The sequence below is a fragment of the Arachis hypogaea genome, chromosome 14, assembly GCF_003086295.3.
Source record: "Arachis hypogaea cultivar Tifrunner chromosome 14, arahy.Tifrunner.gnm2.J5K5, whole genome shotgun sequence".
In the NCBI taxonomy this organism is placed as follows: domain Eukaryota; kingdom Viridiplantae; phylum Streptophyta; class Magnoliopsida; order Fabales; family Fabaceae; genus Arachis; species Arachis hypogaea.
Window position 1 is genome coordinate 65229344 of NC_092049.1, and position 20795 is coordinate 65250138.

A 20795-nucleotide genomic window follows, 5' to 3' on the forward strand; every position below is an offset into this window, starting at 1 on the left:
GTTTTGATTCAAAAATTTCAAGTTTGTTACTTGCTTGTTAAGAAAGATTCAAACTTTGAGTTCTAGAATCATATCTTGTGATTTCTTGTGAATCAAGTCATTAATTGTGATTTTAAAAATCAAATCTTTTTCAAAACTAATTTCAATCATATCTTTTCAAAAATATCTTTCTATCTTATCTTTTTCAAAATCATATCTTTTTCAAAAATTTGATTTTAAAATATCGTTTCTAACTTCTTATCTTCTTATCTTTTCAAAATTGATTTTCAAATTTGTTTCAACTAACTAACTAACTTTTTGTTTGTTTCTTATCTTTTTCAAAACTACCTAACTAACCCCCTCTCTCTCTAATTTTCGAAAATATCTTCCCTCTTTTTCAAAATTTCTTTTTAATTAACTAATTATTTTAATTTTTGATTTTAATTCTCGAAAAATTACTAACCTTTTTCAAAAACTATTTTCGAAAATCACTAACTCTTTTTCAAAAATAATTTTCGAAAATTCTCCTTCTCTCTCATCTCCTTCTATTTATTTATTCATCTACTAACACCTCTCTTCATCCCACATCTCTGCTCTCGTTACCCTTGTGTTTCTTTCTTTACATTACATTCTTTTCTTCTACTCACACAGGGACCTCTATACTGTGGTAAAAAGGACCCCTATTATTACTATTTTTCTGTCCCTCTTTTTCATATGAGTAGGAACAAGGACAAGAATATTCTTGTTGAAGCAAATCTAGAACCTGAAAGGACTCTGAAGAGGAAACTAAGAGAAGCTAAATTACAACAATCCAGCAAGCACCTTTCAAAAAATTTCGAACAGGAAGAGGAGATGGCAGCCGAAAATAATAATAATGCAAGGAGGATGCTTGGTCTTTACTGCACCTAATTCCAATTTACATGGAAGAAGCATCTCCATTCCTGCCATTGGAGCAAACAATTTTGAGCTGAAACCTCAATTAGTTTCTCTGATGCAGCAGAACTGCAAGTTTCATGGACTTCCATCTGAAGATCCTTTTCAGTTCTTAACTGAATTCTTGCAGATCTGTGATACTGTTAAGACTAATGGAGTAGATCCTGAAGTCTACAGGCTCATGGTTTTCCCTTTTGCTGTGAGAGACAGAGCTAGAATATGGTTGGACTCTCAACCCAAAGATAGCCTGAACTCTTGGGATAAGCTGGTCAAGGCTTTCTTAGCCAAGTTCTTTCCTCCTCAAAAGCTGAGTAAGCTTAGAGTGGATGTTCAAACCTTCAGACAGAAAGAAGGTGAATCCCTCTATGAAGCTTGGGAGAGATACAAAGAACTGACCAAAAAGTGTCCTTCTGACATGCTTTCAGAATGGACCATCCTGGACGTATTCTATGATGGTCTATCTGAATTAGCTAAAATGTCATTGGATACTTCTGCAGGTGGATCCATTCACCTAAAGAAAACACCTGCAGAAGCTCAAGAACTCATTGACATGGTTGCTAATAACCAGTTCATGTACACTTCTGAGAGGAATCCTGTGAGTAATGGGACGCCTATGAAGAAAGGAGTTCTTGAAATTGATACTCTGAATGCCATACTGGCTCAGAATAAAATATTGACTCAGGAAGTCAATATGATTTCTCAGAGTCTGAATGGAATGCAAGTTGCATCCAACAGTACTCAAGAGGTATCTTCTGAAGAAGAAGCTTATGATCCTGAAAACCCTGCAATAGCAGAGGTGAATTACATGGGTGAACCTTATGGAAACACCTATAACCCCTCATGGAGAAATCACCCAAATCTCTCATGGAAAGATCAACAAAAGCCTCAACAAGGCTTTAATAATGGTGGAAGAAATAGGTTTAACAATAGTAAACCTTTTCCATCATCCACTCAGCAACAGACAGAGAACTCTGAAAAAAATACCTCTAATTTAGCAAACTTAGTCTCTGATCTATCTAAGGCCACTGTAAGTTTCATGAACAAAACAAGGTCCTCCATTAGAAATCTGGAGGCACAAGTGGGCCAGCTGAGTAAAAGGATCACTGAAATCCCTCCTAGTACTCTCCCAAGCAATACAGAAGAAAATCCAAAAGGAGAGTGCAAGGCCATTGACATAATCAACACGGCCGAACCTGGAGAGGAAGGGGAGGACGTAAATCCCAGTGAGGAAGACCTCCTGGGATGTCCAGTGATCAATAAGGAGTTTCCCTTTGAGGAACCAAAGGAATCTGAGACTCATCTAGAGACCATAGAGTATTCATCTTCTGAAGAGAATGAGGATGTTACTGAAGAGCAAGTTACCAAGTACCTTGGTGCAGTCATGAAGCTGAATGCCAAATTATTTGATATTGAGACTTGGGAAGATGAACCTCCCTTGTTCACCAATGAACTAAGTGATCTGGATCAACTGACATTGCCTCAGAAGAAACAGGATCCTGAAAAGTTCGTAATACCTTGTACCATAGGCAACATGATCTTTGAAAAGGCTCTGTATGACCTTGGTTCAGGGATAAACCTCATGCCCCTCTTTGTAATAGAGAAACTGGAAATCTTTGGGGTGCAAGCTACTAAAATCTCATTAGAGATGGCAGACAATTCAAGAAAACAGGCTTATGGACAAGTAGAGGACGTGTTAGTAAAGGTTGAAGGCCTTTACATCCCTGCTGATTTCATAATCCTTGATACTGGGAAGGATGAGGATGAATCCATCATCCTTGGAAGACCTTTCCTAGCCACAGCAAGAGCTGTGATTGATGTTGACAGAGGTGAATTAGTCCTTCAATTGAATGAGGACTCCCTTGTGTTTACAACTCAGGGTTACCCTTCTGTAAACATGGAAAAGAGGCACAGTAAGCTTCTTTCAAAACAGAGTTAACCAGAGCCCCCATAGTCAAACTCTAAGTTTAGTGTTGGGAGGCCACAACCAAACTCTAAGTTTGGTGTTGAACTCCCATATCCAAACTCTAAGTTTGGTGTTGGGAAGTCTCAACAATGCTCTGAACAACTGTGAGGCTCCATGAGAGTCCACTGTCAAGCTATTGACATTAAAGAAGCGCTTGCTGGGAGGCAACCTAATTTTTATTTATCTAATTTTATTTTTCTTGTTCTTTCATGTTTTATTAGGTTCATGATCATGTGGTGTCACAAAATAAATATAAAAATTGAAAACGGAATCAAAAACAGCAGAAGAAAAATCACACCCTGGACGAAGACCTTACTGGCATTTAAACGCCAGTAAGAAGCATCTGGCTGGCGTTCAACGCCAGAACAGAGCATGGTTCTGGCGCTGAATGCCCAAAATGGGCAGCATCTGGGCATTTGAACGCCAGAATTGCACCCTGGAGAAGAGCTAGCGCTGAACGCCCAGAACAAGCATGGTTCTGGCGTTCAACGCCAGAAATGGGCAATAAATGGGCGTTCAACGCCAGAACAAGCACCAATCTGGCGCTGAACGCCCAGAGTTGTGTGCAAGGGCATTTTGCATGCCTAATTTGGTGTAAGGTTGTAAATCCTTGAACACCTCAGGATCTGTGGACCCCACAGGATCCCCACCTACCTCCACTCACTTCTTCTCACCCCTCTTTCACACAATCCCATAAACACTCTTCCCCAAAACTCTTCACCGATCACCTCAATCTCTCTTCCCTATAACCACTTCACCATTCACATCCATCCACTCTTCCCCATAAACCTACTTCATAAACCCCCCTCCCTTCCCTATATAAAGCCCTCCATTCTTCTTCATTTTCACACAACACAACCCTCTCTTCCCCTTCTTGGCCGAATACACCCCTCCCCCCTCTCCTCCATATTTTCTTCTTCTTCTTTATCTATTCTTTCTTCTCTTGCTCGAGGGCGAGCAATATTCTAAGTTTGGTGTGGTAAAAACATAAGCTTTTTGTTTTTCCATTACCATTGATGGCACCCAAGACCGGATAATCCTCTAGAAAAGGGAAAGGGAAGACAAAAGCTTCCACCTCCGAGTCATGGGAGATGGAAAGATTCATCTCCAAAGCTCATCAAGACCACTTCTATGATGTTGTGGTCAAGAAGAAGGTGATCCCCGAGGTCCCTTTCAATCTCAAGAAGAATGAGTATCCGGAGATCCGACATAAAATCCAAAGAAGAGGTTGGGAAGTTCTAACAAACCCCATCCAACAAGTCGGCATCCTAATGGTTCAAGAGTTCTATGCCAATGCATGGATCACTAGGAACCATGATCAAAGTAAGAACCCAAATCCAAAGAATTATATTACAATGGTTCGGGGGAAATACTTAGATTTTAGTCCGGAAAATGTGAGGTTGGCGTTTAGCTTGCCTATGATGCAAGGAGATGCACGCCCCTACACTAGAAGGGTCAACTTTAATCAAAGGTTGGACCAAGTCCTCATGGACATATGTGTGGAAGGAGCTCAATGGAAGATTGACTCCAAAGGTAAGCCGTTTCAATTAAGAAGACTGGACCTCAAGCATGTGGCTAGAGGATGGTTGGAGTTCATCCAACGCTCCATCATCCCCACTAGCAACCGATCTGAAGTTACTGTGGATCGGGCCATCATGATTCATAGCATCATGATTGGAGAGGAAGTAGAAGTTCATGAAGTCATCTCCCTTGAATTCTACAAAATAGCCGAAAAGCCCTCTCCTGGGGCAAGGCTAGCTTTTCCTCATCTTATTTGCCATCTATGTTACTCAGTTGGAGCTTTCATAGAAGGAGACATTCCCATTGAGGAAGAGAAGCCCATCACTAAGAAAAGGATGGAGCAAGCAAGAGAGTCCATTCATGGATCTCAAGAGACGCATGAAGCTCATCACCATGAGATCCCAGAGATGCCTCAAATGCATTTACCTCCAGAAAACTATTGGGAGCAAATCAACACCTCCCTAGGAGAATTAAGTTCCAACATGGGACAATTAAGGGTGGAACATCAAGAGCACTCCATCATCCTTCATGAAATAAAAGAAGATCAAAAAGCAATGAGGGAGGAGCAACAAAGACAAGGAAGAGACATAGAAGAGCTCAAGGACATCATTGGTTCCTCAAGAAGGAAACGCCACCATCACTAAGGTGGACTCATTCCTTGTTCTTACATTCTCTGTTTTTCGTTTTCTCTATGTTAAGTGCTTATCCATGTTTGTGTCTTCATTATATGATCATTAGTATTTAGTAACCTTGTCTTAAAGTTATGAATGTCCTATGAATCCATCATCTCTCTTAAATGAAAACTGTTTTAATTTAAAAGAACAAGAAGTACATGAGTTTCGAATTTATCCTTTAACTTAGTTTAATTATATTGATGTGGTGACAATGCTTCTTGTTTTCTGAATGAATGCTTGAACAGTGCATATGTCTTTTGAAGTTGTTGTTTAAGAATGATAAATATGTTGGCTCATGAATGCTCTTGAATTTTGAAGGTAAGTGGGGTTTATGAAGTAGGTTTTTGGGGAAGAGTGGATGGATGTGAGTGGTGAAGTGGTTATAGGGAAGAGAGATTGAGGTGATTGATGAAGAGTTTTGGGGAAGAGTGTTTATGGGATTGTGTGAAAGAGGGGTGAGAAGAAGTGAGTGGAGGTAGGTGGGGATCCTGTGGGGTCCACAGATCCTGAGGTGATCCTGTGGGGTCCACAGATCTTGAGGTGTTCAAGGATTCACAACCTTGCTCCAAATTAGGCCTGCAAAATGCCCTTGCACACAACTCTGGGCGTTCAGCGCCAGATTGGTGCTTGTTCTGGGCGTTCAGCGCCAGCTCTTCCCCAGGGTGCAATTCTGGCATTCAAACGCCCAGATGCTGCCCATTTTGGGCGTTCAGCGCCAGAACCATGCTCTGTTCTGGCGTTGAACGCCAGCCAGATGCTTCTTACTAGCGTTTAAATGCCAGTAAGGTCTTCCTCCAGGGTGTGATTTTTCTTCTGCTGGTTTTGATTCCGTTTTCAATTTTTATATTTATTTTGTGACTCCACAAGATCATGAACCTAATAAAACAAGAAAGAACAAGAAAAATAAAATTAGATAAATAAAAATTGGATTGCCTCCCAACAAGCGCTTCTTTAATGTCAATAGCTTGACAGTGGGCTCTCATGGAGCCTCACAGATGTTCAGAGCATTGTTGAGACTTCCCAACACCAAACTTAGAGTTTGGATATGGGAGTTCAACACCAAACTTAGATTTTGGTTGTGGCCTCCCAACACCAAACTTAGAGTTTGACTGTGGGGGCTCTGGTTGACTCTGTTTTGAGAGAAACTTACTGTGCCTCTTTTCCATGTTTACAGAAGGGTAACCTTGAGTTGTAAACAAAAGGGAGTCCTCATTCAATTGAAGGACTAATTCACCTCTGTCAACATCAATCACAGCTTTTGCTATGGCTAGGAAAGGTCTTCCAAGGACGATGGATTCATCCTCATCCTTCCTAGTATCAAGGATTATGAAATTAGCAGGGATGTAAAGGCCTTCAACCTTTACTAACACGTCCTCTACTTGTCCATAAGCCTGTTTTCTTGAATTGTCTGCCATCTCTAATGAGATTTTAGTAGCTTGCACCCCAAAGATTCCCAGTTTCTCTATTACAGAGAGGGGCATGAGGTTTATCCCTGAACCAAGGTCACACAGAGCCTTTTCAAAGATCATGTTGCCTATGGTACAAGGTATTACAAACTTTCCAGGATCCTGTTTCTTCTGAGGCAATGTCAGTTGATCCAGATCACTTAGTTCATTGGTGAACAAGGGAGGTTCATCTTCCCAAGTCTCAATACCAAATAATTTGGCATTCACCTTTATGATTGCACCAAGGTACTTGGCAACTTGCTCTTCAGTAACATCCTCATTTTCTTCAGAAGAGGAATACTCATCAGAGCTCATGAAGGGCATAAGGAGGTTTAATGGAATCTCTATGGTCTCTAGATTTGTCTCAGATTCCTTTGGTTCCTGAAAAGAAAACTCCTTATTGATCACTGGACGTCCCAGGAGGTCTTCCTCACTGGGATTTACGTCCTCCCCTTCCTCTCCAGGTTCGGCCATGTTGACTATGTCAATGGCCTTGCACTCTCCTTTTGGATTTTCTTCTGTATTTCTTGGGAGAGTACTAGGAGGGATTTCAGTGATCCTTTTACTCAGCTGGCCCACTTGTGCCTCCAAATTTCTAATGGAGGACCTTGTTTCATTCATGAAACTTATAGTGGCCTTAGATAGATCAGAGACTAAGTTTGCTAAATTAGAGGTATTTTGTTCAAAGTTCTCTGTCTGTTGCTGAGTGGATGATGGAAAAGGTTTACTATTTTTAAACCTATTTCTTTCACAATTATTAAAGCCTTGTTGAGGCTTTTGTTGATCCTTCCATGAGAGATTTGGGTGATTTCTCCATGAGGGGTTATAGGTGTTTCCATAAGGTTCACCCATGTAATTCACCTCTGCTATTGCAGGGTTTTCAGGATCATAAGCTTCTTCTTCAGAAGATACCTCTTGAGTACTGTTGGATGCAGCTTGCATTCCATTCAGACTCTGAGAAATCATATTGACTTGCTGAGTCAATATTTTATTCTGAGCCAATATGGCATTCAGAGTATCAATTTCAAGAACTCCCTTCTTCATAGGCATCCCATTACTCACAGGATTCCTCTCAGAAGTGTACATGAACTGGTTATTAGCAACCATGTCAATGAGTTCTTGAGCTTCTGCAGGCATTTTCTTTAAGTGAATGGATTCACCTGCAGTGGTATCCAATGACATTTTAGCTAATTCAGACAGACCATCATAGAATATGTCCAGGATGGTCCATTCTGAAAGCATGTCAGAAGGATAAAGTGAGATGTCAAAACTATTCAAGAGGCAAAAAGTAGCTGTGGCATTTATGTATCCGGAGGTAATACTGGAAAACAAAGTGCTTAGGGCCACGGCCAAGACTCATAAAGTAGCTGTGTTCAAGAATCATCATACTAAACTAGGAGAATCAATAACACTATCTGAACTCTGAGTTCCTATAGATGCCAATCATTCTGAACCTCAATGGATAAAGTGAGATGTCAAAACTATTCAAGAGGCAAAAAGCTACAAGTCCCGCTCATCTGATTGGAGCTATGTTTCATTGATAGTTTGGAATTTATAATATATTCTCTTCTTTTTATCCTATTTGATTTTCAGTTGCTTGGGGACAAGCAACAATTTAAGTTTGGTGTTGTGATGAGCGGATAATTTATACGCTTTTTGGCATTGTTTTTTGTATGTTTTTAGTAGAATCTAGTTACTTTTAGGGATGTTTTCATTAGTTTTTATGTTAAATTCACATTTATGGACTTTACTATGAGTTTGTGTGTTTTTCTGTGATTTCAGGTATTTTCTGGCTGAAATTGAGGGACTTAAGCAAAAATCAGATTCAGAGGTAGAAGAAGGACTGCTGATGCCGTTGGATTCTGACCCCCCTGCACTCAAAGTGGATTTTCTTGAGCTACAGAACTCAAAATGGCGCGCTTCCAATTGCGTTGGAAAGTAGACAACCAGGGCTTTTCAACAATATATAATAGTTCATACTTTGGCCAGGTTTAGATGACGTAAAAGGGTGTTGAACGCTAGTTCTACGCTGCTGTCTGGAGTTAAACGCCAGAAACACGTCACAAACCAGAGTTGAACGCCAGAAATACGTTACAACCTGGCGTTCAACTCCAGAAAGAGCCTCTGCACGTGTAACATTCAAGCTCAGCCCAAGCACACACCAAGTGGGCCCCGGAAGTGGATTTATGCATCAATTACTTACTTCTGTAAACCCTAGTAGCTAGTTTATTATAAATAGGACTTTTTACTATTGTATTAGACATCTTGGGACGTCTGGTTCTTAGATCAGAGGGGCTGGCCATTCGGCCATGCCTGAACCTTTCACTTATGTATTTTTAACGGTAGAGTTTCTACACTCCATAGATTAAGGTGTAGAGTTCTGCTGTTCCTCATGAATTAATGCAAAGTACTACTGTTTTTCTATTCAATTCAACTTATTCCGCTTCCAAGATATTCATTCGCACTTCAACCTGAATGTGATGAACGTGACAATCATCATCATTCCCCCACAAACGCGTGCCTGACAACCACTTCCGTTCCACCTTAGATTGAATGAGTATCTCTTGGATCTCTTAATCAGAAACTTCGTGGTATAAGCTAGATTGATGGCGGCATTCATGAGAGTCCAGAAAGTCTAAACCTTGTCTGTGGTATTCTGAGTAGGACTCTGGGATTGAATGACCGTGACGAACTTCAAACTCGTGAGTGCTAGGCGTAGTGACAGACGCAAAAGGAGGGTGAATCCTATTCCAGTGTGATCAAAAACCTTAGATGATTAGCCGTGCTGTGACAGAGCATTTGGACCATTTTCAGAAGAGGATGGGATGCAGCCATTGACAAGGGTGATGCCTCCAGACGATTAGCCATGCAGTGATAGCGCATCGGAGCATTTTCCAGAGAGGATAAAAAGTAGCCATTGACAACGGTGATGTCCTTACATAAAGCCAGCCATGGAAAGGAGTAAGACTAGTTGGATGAAGACAGCAGGAAAGCAGAGGTTCAGAGGAACAAATGCATCTCTATACGCTTATCTGAAATTCTCACTAATGAATTACATAAGTATTTCTATCGTTATTTTATGTTTACTTATTATTTAATTTCGAAAACTCCATAACCTTTTGATATCCGCCTGACTGAGATATACAAGGTGACCATAGCTTGCTTCATACCAACAATCTCTGTGAGATCGACCCTTACTCACGTAAGGTTTATTACTTGGATGACCCAGTGCACTTGCTCGTTAGTTGTATCGAAGTTGTGAATGAAAAACGATTTATTAAGACGTGCGTACAGAGTTTCTGGCGCCGTTGCCTGAGATCAAAAACTTGGTGCACGAAATTGTGATCTCATGGTAACGGCACCAAAAACTCTGTACGCACGTCTTAATAAATTGTTTTTCATTCACAGCTTCGACACAACTAACCAGAAAGTTCACTGGGTCGTCCAAGTAATAAACCTTACGTGAGTAATGTTGACAAGTCATCTTAGCCTAGTTTCACTAGTCTTTTTCGTTTGTTTTCATTTAGTTTTATGCACTTTCTTACGCCATAAGTAAGCCAATTGGGTTGAATTTCATGTTTCCTTTGATTCAATCAACCATAGATAAATTGATGTATTTTTATGAGTTTTTGTGCCATAATTGCTCATATGACAAGAATAAGAATAACTCTCATGATTATGGCATAGCTTTGATACAATTGTTGATTGATGATAGGTGGAATAAAGCTTGGAAGAAGGTTGCAAGAATGGGCTTGAAAAGAGGGATTCATGTTTGAGCTAACGTTTGCCTCAAACGTTAACTCAAATGTGAGAAGCAGATGAAGAACACCCTGGAGGAGAGCCAACGTTTGCGCCAACGTTTGCCTCAAACGTTGAGGCAAACGTTGGCTGAAGAAGAAGCAGGGGAAGGCAATGTTTGCGCCAACGTTTGCCTCAAACGTGAGGTCAAACGTTGGCGCCAAAAAGAATGAAAAATAGCACTCCTGGGCATGGCAACGTTTGAGCCAACGTTTGCCTCAAACGTGAGGTCAAACGTTGGCTACATTTTGGCAAGAAAGAGCATGGAAGAGCACCCTTGATTGATGGGTTAGATGAGCTACGTTTGCGCCAACGTTTGCCTCAAACGTTGGGCCAAACGTTGGCCAAAAAGGGAGCCTGGGAAGAACCACGTTTGAGTTCACGTTTGACCTCAAACGTTGGCTCAAACGTGGATGACAGCAAATGGGCTATCTGCATAATGCCTCACACAAGGGACGTTTGAGTCAACGTTTGCCTCAAACGTTGACTCAAACGTGAATGGTTCATGGCCCGGTTCACAAATGGATTTCTTCCCAACACCAAGAACAATCAACAGAGGCTATTATCAACCCAATTCCATCAAGACTAAAGGCCCAATTCAAGGCTTAATGATCATTTGAAGAAAGTGTATAAATAGCTTAGGATTTGAAGTTTTAAGGGAGCTTTTCTTTTTAGAGTTTTCTTTAAGAATTTTCATAGTATTCATAGTAGAGAGCTTTTGGGTTTTAAGCTGTTTGGAGATTCTGAGTCTTGGGGAAGGAGAATTGAATTCTCTTCCTCTTAGTTTTCTTATTTTTCAATTTCATCTACACTTGTCTTGAGTCTTGGGTGTTGAAGAATTGAGGAAGTTCTGTCTCAATCTCACCTTGAGATCTCTCTGTTTTTCTTACTGCAGCTGCTGGAAAATTGAACTTGAATTTACATTTCTACATTGCTCTCTTCTTTAATTTGGCATTTGCTCTCTAAATTTGGATCTAAGAAGGCATTGAGATCTAGACGTAGTTATTTAGTCTCTTGGGTCCTGAGATCTATTGGTTTGCATTTTAATTTCCTTGTTTAATTACTACACCAAGTTTATTTTCCTTTTAGTTTTGAGATCCGGTTCAACTAATTACATCAACTACTCTTCATTCTGTTAAGTTTTGCTTTTCCCTGTTTAATTCCTGCAGATCCAATTCCCATTCCCCTTTTATTTTTCAAGTCATTTATAGTTCTTGCACTTTAAGTTTCTGGAATTTACATTACTTGCACTTTAAGATTCAGCTCTTTTTCTTTTTGTTCCCTTTAATTTCCTACAAATCACCCACTCCCCTTTACATTCTATGCAATTTAATTCCTGTCAACACAATTTCACACAATCAACACTTGTTTGTTTGACTAATTCAACCACTAAACTAAAATTGTTCAATCCTTCAATCCTTGTGGGATCGACCTCACTCATGTGAGTTTTATTACTTGATGCAACCCGGTACACTTGCCGGTGAGTTTTGTGTTGGATCGTTTTCCGCACATCAAGTAAGGGTCGATCCCACGGAGATTGTTGGTATGAAGCAAGCTATGGTCACCTTATAAATCTCAGTCAGGCGGATATAAAATAGTTATGGAGTTTTCGAACATAAATTATAAAATAGAAAATAAGGTTAGAAATACTTATGTAATTCATTGGTTAGAATTTCAGATAAGCGTATAGAGATACATTCGTTCCTCTGAACCTCTGCTTTCCTGCTGTCTTCATCCAATCAATCTTACTCCTTTCCATGGCTGGCTTTATGTAAGGACATCACCGTTGTCAATGGCTACTTTTTATCCTCTCTGGAAAATGGTCCGATGCGCTGTCACTGCATGGCTAATCGTCTGGAGGCATCACCCTTGTCAATGGCTGCATCCCATCCTCTTGTGAAAATGGTCTAAATGCTCTGTCACAGCACCGCTAATCATCTGAGGTTCTCGATCATACTGGAATAGGATTCACCCTCCTTTTGCGTCTGTCACTACGCCCAGCACTTGCGAGTTTGAAGTTTGTCACAGTCATTCAATCCCAGAGTCCTACTCGGAATACCACAGACAAGGTTTAGACTTTCCGGACTCTCATGAATGCCGCCATCAATCTAGCTTATACCACGAAGATTCTGATTAAGAGATCCAAGAGATACCCATTCAATCTAAGGTAAAACGAAAGTGGTTGTCAGGCACGCGTTCGTGGGGGAATTATGATGATTGTCACGTTCATCACATTCAGGTTGAAGTGCGAATGAATATCTTAGAAGCGGAATAAGTTGAATTGAATAGAAAAACAGTAGTACTTTGCATTAATCTTTGAGGAACAGCAGAGCTCCACACCGTAATCTATGGAGTGCAGAAACTCTACCATAGAAAAATACATAAGTGAATATAGGGTAAGCATGGCCGAGTGGCCAGCCTCCCATGGAGGTCTAGAGATCTAAAATTGATCAAAAGATGTCTAATACAATAGTAAAAAGTCCTATTTATACTAAACTAGTTACTAGGGTTTACAGAAGTAAGTAATTGATGCATAAATCCACTTCCGGGGCCCACTTGGTGTGTGCTTGGGCTGAACTTGAATGTTACACGTGTAGAGGTCAATCTTGGAGTTGAACGCCAATTTGTAACGTATTTCTGGCGTTCAACTCTGGCTTGTGACGTGTTTCTGGCGTTTAACTCTGGACAGCAGCGTAAAACTGGCATTCAACGCCTTTTTACGTCGTCTAAACTTAGCCAAAGTATTAACTATTATATATTGCTGGAAAGCCCTAGATGTCCACTTTCCAACGTAATTGGAAGCGTGCCATTTTGAGTTCTATAGCTCCAGTAAATGCACTTTGAGTGCAGGGAGTCAGAATCCAACAACATCAGCAGTCCTTCTTCAAACTCTGAATCTGATTTTTGCTCAAGTCCCTCAATTTCATCCAGAAAATGCCTGAAATCACAGAAAAACACACAAACTCATAGTAAAGTCCAGAAATGTGAATTTAACATAAAAACTAATGAAAACATTCCTAAAGTTAACTAGATTCTACTAAAAACATACTAAAAACAATGCCAAAAAGTGTATAAATTATCCGCTCATCACAACACCAAACTTAAATTGTTGCTTGTTTCCAAGCAACTGAAAATCAAATAGGATAAAAAGAAGAGAATATACTATAAATTCCAAACTATCAATGAAACATAGCTCCAATTAAATGAGCGGGACTTGTAGCTTTTTGCCTCTTGAATAGTTTTGGCATCTCACTTTATCCATTGAAGTTCAGAATGATTGGCATCTATAGGAACTCAGAGTTCAGATAGTGTTATTGATTCTCCTAGTTCAGTATGATGATTCTTGAATACCTCTATTTTATGAGTCTTGGCCGTGGCCCTAAGCACTTTGTTTTCCAGTATTACCACCGGATATATAAATGCCACAAACACATAACTGGGTGAACCTTTTCAGATTGTGACTCAGCTTTGCTAGAGTCCCCAATTAGAGGTGTCCAGGGTTCTTAAGCACACTCTTCTTTTGCTTTAGACCTTGACTTTAACCGCTCAGTCTCAAGTTTTCACTTGACACCTTCACGCCACAAGCACATGGTTAGGGACAGCTTGGTTTAGCCGCTTAGGCCAGGATTTTATTCCATTAGGCCCTCCTATCCACTGATGCTCAAAGCCTTGGGATCCTTTTTATTTACCCTTGCCTTTTGGTTTTAAGGGTTATTGGCTTTTTGCTCTTGCCTCTTGGTTTTAAGAGCTTTGGCTTTTTCTTCTTGCTTTTTCTTTTTCTTTCTATTTTTTTTTCGCTATTTTTTTTTCTGCAAGCTTTGTTCTTTGCTGCTTTTTCTTGCTTCAAGAATCATTTTTATGATTTTTCAGATTATCAAATAACATGTCTCCTTGTCATCATTCTTTCAAGAGCCAACATATTTAACATTCTTAAACAACAACTTCAAAAGACATATGCACTGTTCAAGAATTCATTCAGAAAACAAGAAGCATTGTCACCACATCAATATAATTAAACTAAGTTCAATGATAAATTCGAAACTCATGTACTTCTTGTTCTTTTGAATTAAAACATTTTTCATTTAAGAGAGGCGATGGATTCATAGGACATTCATAACTTTAAGACATAGTCACTTAGATATTAGTGATCATAAAGTAAAGACACAAACATAATTAAACATGAAGCATAGTAAACGAAAAACAGGAAAATAAGAACAAGGAGATTAAGGAATGGGTCCACCTTAATGAGGGTGGCATCTTCCTCTTCTTGAAGAACCAATGGTGCTCTTGAGCTCCTCTATGTCTCTTCCTTGCCTTTGTTGCTCTTTCCTCATAGCTCTTTGATCTGTAGTCAATTGCTCTACCACTGAATTATGGAAAAACAAAAGCAATGCCCACACCAAATTTAAGAGGTTTGCTCATTCTCGAGCAAAAGAAGAAAGAAGTGGAGAAGATGGAGGAGATGGAAGTGTGTGAATGGGTGGGTTTGGGAGGGAAATGGTTTGAATTTGAATGGTGAGGTAGGTGGAGATCCTGTGGGGTCCTCAGATCCAGTGGTGTCAAGAATTTAGCATCCTTGCTCCAATTAGGCGTACAAAATGCCCTTATTGTGCAATCCTGGCGTTTAACGCCAGACTGCTGCTTGTTTCTGGCATTAAACGCCCAAATGTAGCCTGTTTCTGGCGTTTAATGCCAAACTGATGCTTGTTTCTGGCGTTAAACGCCAGCTTGGTGCTTGTTTCTGGCGTTAAACGCCAGACAGATGCTTGTTTCTGGCGTTTAAACGCCAGAATGATCTTCCTCCGGAGTGTGCTATTTTTCATGCTGTTTTTCATTCTGTTTTTGATTTTCCATTTGTTTTTGTGACTTCACATGATCATGAACCTAAAGAAAACATAAAATAGCAATGGAAAATAAATAGATATAATTAAATAACATTGGGTTGCCTCCCAACAAGCGCTTCTTTAATGTCAATAGCTTGACAGTGAGCTCTCATGGAGCCTCACAGATAATCAGAGCAAGGTTGGGACCTCCCAACACCAAACTTAGAGTTTGGTTGTGGCCTCCCAACACCAAACTTAGAGTTTGACTGTGGGGGCTTTGGTTGACTCTTCAGTGAGAGAAGCTTTTCATGCTTCCTCTCCATGGTTACAGAAGGAGAACCTTGTGTCTTATAGTTTGCAATGTCTTCAAACCACAGTGCTTCCTGAATAGCAAACAATTGCTCATCCGGAAAGGTTTCAGAGATCTCAGTAGGAGGGAGGGATGCTCCTGCTACTGGTTCTATCCGGGACAGGTGATCAGCTACTTGATTCTCTGTCCCTTTTCTGTCTCTTATTTCTATATCAAACTCTTACAGAAGCAACACCCATCTTATGAGCCTGGGCTTTGAATCCTGCTTTGTGAGTAGATATTTAAGAGCAGCATGGTCAGTGTACACAATCACTTTTGATCCTACTAAGTAGGATCTAAACTTGTCAATGGCATAAACCACTGCAAGTAATTCTTTTTCTGTGGTTGTGTAATTTTTCTGGGCATCATTTAAAACACTGCTAGCATAATAAATGACATGCAGAAGCTTGTTATGCCTCTGTCCCAATTCTGCACCAATGGTATGGTCACTGGCATCACACATTAGTTCGAATGGCAATGTCCAGTCTGGTGCCGAAATAACTGGTGCTGTGACCAGCTTAGCTTTCAGGGTCTCAAACGCCTGCAGACACTTTGTGTCAAACACAAATGGCGTGTCAGCAGCTAGCAGATTGCTCAGAGGTTTTGCAATTTTTGAAAAATCCTTTATAAACCTCCTATAGAATCCTGCATGCCCCAGAAAGCTTCTGATTGCCTTAACATTGGCAGGTGGTGGTAATTTTTCAATTACTTCAACTTTAGCTTGATCCACCTCTATTCCCTTGTTTAAAATTTTTTGCCCAAGGACAATCCCTTCAGTCACCATAAAGTGACATTTTTCCCAGTTTAAAACTAGGTTGGTCTCTTGGCATCTTTTCAGAACAAGTGCTAAATGGTTAAGGCAGGAGCTGAATGAGTCTCCAAATACTGAAAAGTCATCCATGAAGACTTCCAGAAACTTCTCTACCATATCAGAGAAGATAGAGAGCATGCACCTCTGAAAGGTTGCAGGTGCGTTACACAGACCAAAAGGCATCCTTCTATAGGCAATCACTCCAGAAGGACATGTGAATGCTGTTTTCTCTTGGTCCTGAGGATCTACTGCAATTTGGTTGTAACCGGAATAGCCATCCAAAAAGCAGTAATATTCATGACCTGCTAGTCTCTCTTGCATCTGGTCCATGAATGGTAAAGGAAAATGATCCTTCTTGGTGGCTGTATTGAGCCTTCTGTAGTCAATACACATACGCCACACTGTAACTGTTCTTGTAGGAACCAGTTCATTCTTTTCATTATGAACCACTGTCATTCCTCCCTTCTTAGGGACAACATGGACAGGGCTCACCCAGGGGCTATCAGAAACAGGATATAATCCCAGCCTTTAGTAACTTAGTGACCTCTTTCTGCACCACTTCATGGCGGGATTTAGCCGCCTCTGTCGTTGAACCGCTGGCTTAGCATCATCCTCCAATAGGATCTTGTGCATGCATCTGGCTGGGCTAATGCCCTTAAGATCACTTATGGACCACCCAAGAGCAGTCTTGTGTGTCCTTAGCACCTGAATTAGTGCTTTCTCTTCCTGTGGCCCTAAAGCAGAGCTTATGATTACAGGAAAAGTGTCACCTTCTCCCAGAAATGCATATTTCAGGGATGGTGGTAGTGGTTTGAGCTCGGGTTTAGGAGGTTTCTCCTCTTCCTGAGGAGTTTTCAGAGGTTCTTTTATTTCCTCTGGTTCCTCCAGATCAGGCTGAACATCTTTAAAAATGTCCTCTAGCTCTGATTCGAGACTCTCAGTTATATGGACCTCTTACACCAGGGAGTCAATAATATCAACGCCCAAGCAGTCGTCTGATGTGTCTGGATGTTGCATAGCTTTGACAACATTCAACTTAAACTCATCCTCATTGACTCTCAGGGTTATCTCCCCTTTTTGGACGTCAATAAGGGTTCGTCCAGTTGCTAGGAATGGTCTTCCTAGAATGAGAGTTGCACTCTTGTGCTCCTCCATTTCCAGCACTACAAAGTTAGTAGGGAAGGCAAATGGCCCAACCTTGACAATCATGTCCTCAATTATGCCTGATGGGTATTTAATGGAGCCATCAGCAAGTTGAAGACAGATCCGGGTTGGTTTGACCTCTTCAGTCAAGCCAAGCTTTCTGATAGTGGATGCAGGGATTAGGTTGATGCTTGCCCCAAGATCACATAGAGCTGTCTTAGTGTAGTTACCCTCTAATATGAATGGTATCATAAAGCTTCCGGGATCTTTAAGCTTTTCTAGGAAGCTTTTCAGAATGACTGCACTGCATTCTTCAGTGAGGAGAACCCTTTCAGTTTCTCTCCAATCCTTCTTATGACTCAAGATATCTTTCATGAACTTGGCATAAGAGGGTATTTGCTCAAGTGCCTCTGCAAACAGAATCTTTATTTCAAGAGTCCTGAGATAGTCTGCAGGCGGGCAAATTGCTTATCCTGCTCCTCTTTGCGGAGTTTTTGAGGATAAGGCATCTTGGCTTTGTATTCCTCAACCTTAGTTGCTGCAGGTTTATTTCCTACAGAGGTAGGTTGAGAAGCCTTCTTGAGGGATTTATTATCAGCACTTGCAGGTGTCTGATCCCTCATTGGCATTTGAAAGCCAGGGTTGGAAGCTGGAGTAGCGTTAGACGCCAACTCCTCATCTGTTCCTGGCGTTTGAACGCCAGAACTGTGCTTCCTTTGGGCGTTTAACGCCAGTTCCTTGCTTGTTTCTGGCGTTGAACGCCAGTCCTGAGCATGGTTTGGGCGTTCAGCGCCAGCCTTCCACCCAATTTTTGGCGTTTTAGTGCCAGAATTATTTTTCCCTGGGCTCTTACTGTCCTCAGATGGAATTTGGGTAGTTTGCTCATTTCTTGGCTTTCTGCTGCCTTGAGGTGGGGTATTTAATGTTTTCCCACTTCTTAATTGAACTGCTTGGCATTCTTCTGTTATTTGTTTTGACAGCTGCTGCTTTGTTTGCTTTAATTGTTCTTCCATATTTATATTAGCCATCCTTGTCTCTTGTAGTCTCTCCTTGAATTCGGCTAACTGTTTTGTTAGAAAATCCAATTGCTGATTGAATTCAGTAGCTTGTTCAGTAGGACTGAGTTTAGTAGTCACTGTTTTAGCCTCTTCTTTCATGGAAGGTTCGCTGCTTAAGTTCAGATGCTGATTTCTGGCAACTGTATCAATGAGCTCTTGAGCTTCTTCAATTGTCTTCCTCATGTGGATAGATCCACCAGCTGAGTAGTCTAGAGACATCTGAGCTCTTTCTGTATGCCCATAATAGAAGATGTCTAGCTGAACCCACTCTGAAAACATCTCAGAGGGGCATTTTCTTAGCATATCTCTGTATCTCTCCCAGGCATCATAAAGAGATTCATTATCTCCTTGTTTAAAGCCTTGGATGTCCTGCCTTAGCTGTGTCATCCATTTTGGAGGAAAGTATTGATTCAGGAATTTCTCTGTCAGCTGTTTCCATGTCTTTATGCTAGCCTTAGGTTGGTTATTTAACCACCTCTTGGCTTGGTCTTTTACAGCAAATGGAAATAGTAATAATCTGTAGACATCCTGATCTACTTCCTTATCATGTACTGTGTCAGCAATTTGTAAAAAATGTGCCAGAAACTCTGTAGGTTCTTCCTGTGGAAGACCGGAATACTGGCAACTTTGCTGCACCATGATAATGAGCTGAGGATTCAACTCAAAGTTACTGACTCCAATGGAGGGTATACTGATACAACTCCCTTATGAAGCAGTAGAGGGGTTAGCATATGACCCCAGAGTCCTTCTGGACTGTTCATTTCTACTTAGATCCATGATGGAGAAAGGGAGATGATGTAAAAAAAAATTATTTTTATTTATTTAATTATTATTTATTTCGAAAATAAAATAATTTAAAGTAAAATAAATAAAAATGGGTGAAGATTTTCAAAAAATTGAGAGAGGGAAAAGGGAAAAAAAAGAAAAAAATGGTTAGGGAGTTTTGAAAAAGATATGATTTGAAAAAGATTTTAAATTTTGAAATAAAAATCTGAATTTTAAAAATAAATTTCGAAAATTTGTTTTAAAATAGAGAGAAAAGATATTTTTGAATTTAAAGAGGAAAGAGAAAAACAATAAGATAGCACAAGATTTAAAATTTTTAGATTTAATACTCCTTGTTTTCGAAAATTTTGGAGGGAAAACACCAAGGAACACCAAACTTAAAAATTTTAAGATCAAGACACAAGGAAAACTCAAGAATACTTTGAAGACTCACAGGAACACAAGAACATGAAGAAAGAACACCAAACTTAAAATTTTTAGTAAACCAAAATAAAATTTTCGAAAAACAAAGAAAAATCAACAAGAAAACACCAAACTTAAAGTTTGGCACAAGATTTGATAGAAAAATTATTTTTGAAAAAGAAGATTTTGAAAAAAATATAAAAGATTCTGACCCAATTGCCAAGAACACAGACTAACGCTCTAGCCAACTGAGTTATAAATGTAACACTTGTTTTGGAGAAGTATTTTTAAATAACTAAGAATGAAAAATTTATTTTTTTTTTAAAACTAATGTTTTGAAAGGCACAAGAAAAACAAGAAAAATCACAAAACAAGAAAAACTAAAGATCAAACAAGAAAAAAAATTCAATTATAAAAATATAATTTTCGAAAAATTTTTTTTTTGAAAGAAAAAAATAAGGATTCTAAAATTTTAACCAAAAACAATATTAGAAGACTCTAAACCAAAAAGAAAAATTTTTCCAAATCTAAGCAACAAGATTCACCGTCAGTTGTTCAAACTCAAATAGTCCCCGGCAACGGCGCCAAAAACTTGATGCACGAAATTGTGATCTCATGGTAACGGCGCCAAAGACTCTGTATGCACGTCTTAATAAATTGTTTTTCATTCACAACTTCGATACAACTAACCAGCAAGTGCACTGGGTCGTCCAAGTAATAAACCTTACGTGAGTAAGGGTCGATCCCACGGAGATTGTTGGTATGAAGCAAGCTATGGTCACCTTATAAATCTTAGTCAGGCGGATATAAAATAGTTATGGAGTTTTCGAACATAAATAATAAAATAGAAAATAAGGATAGAAATACTTATGTAATTCATTGGTTAGAATTTCAGATAAGCGTATAGAGATGCATTCGTTCCTCTGAACCTCTGCTTTCCTGCTGTCTTCATCCAATCAATCTTACTCCTTTCCATGGCTGGCTTTATGTAAGGATATCACCGTTGTCAATGGATACTTTTTATCCTCTCTGGAAAATGGTCCGATGCACTGTCACTGCATGACTAATCGTCTGGAGGCATCACCCTTGTCAATGGCTGCATCCCATCCT

General features: G+C 39.9%; 1 non-coding gene across 1 annotated transcript; it reads right to left on the reverse strand.

Moving 5' to 3' along the window:
* Positions 1 to 1225: 1225 nt before the first annotated feature.
* LOC112746586 (small nucleolar RNA R71) lies at positions 1226 to 1333 on the reverse strand. The gene has a single exon (XR_003174463.1). It is a non-coding gene; the product is annotated as a small nucleolar RNA R71 (small nucleolar RNA).
* Positions 1334 to 20795: the final 19462 nt, after the last annotated feature.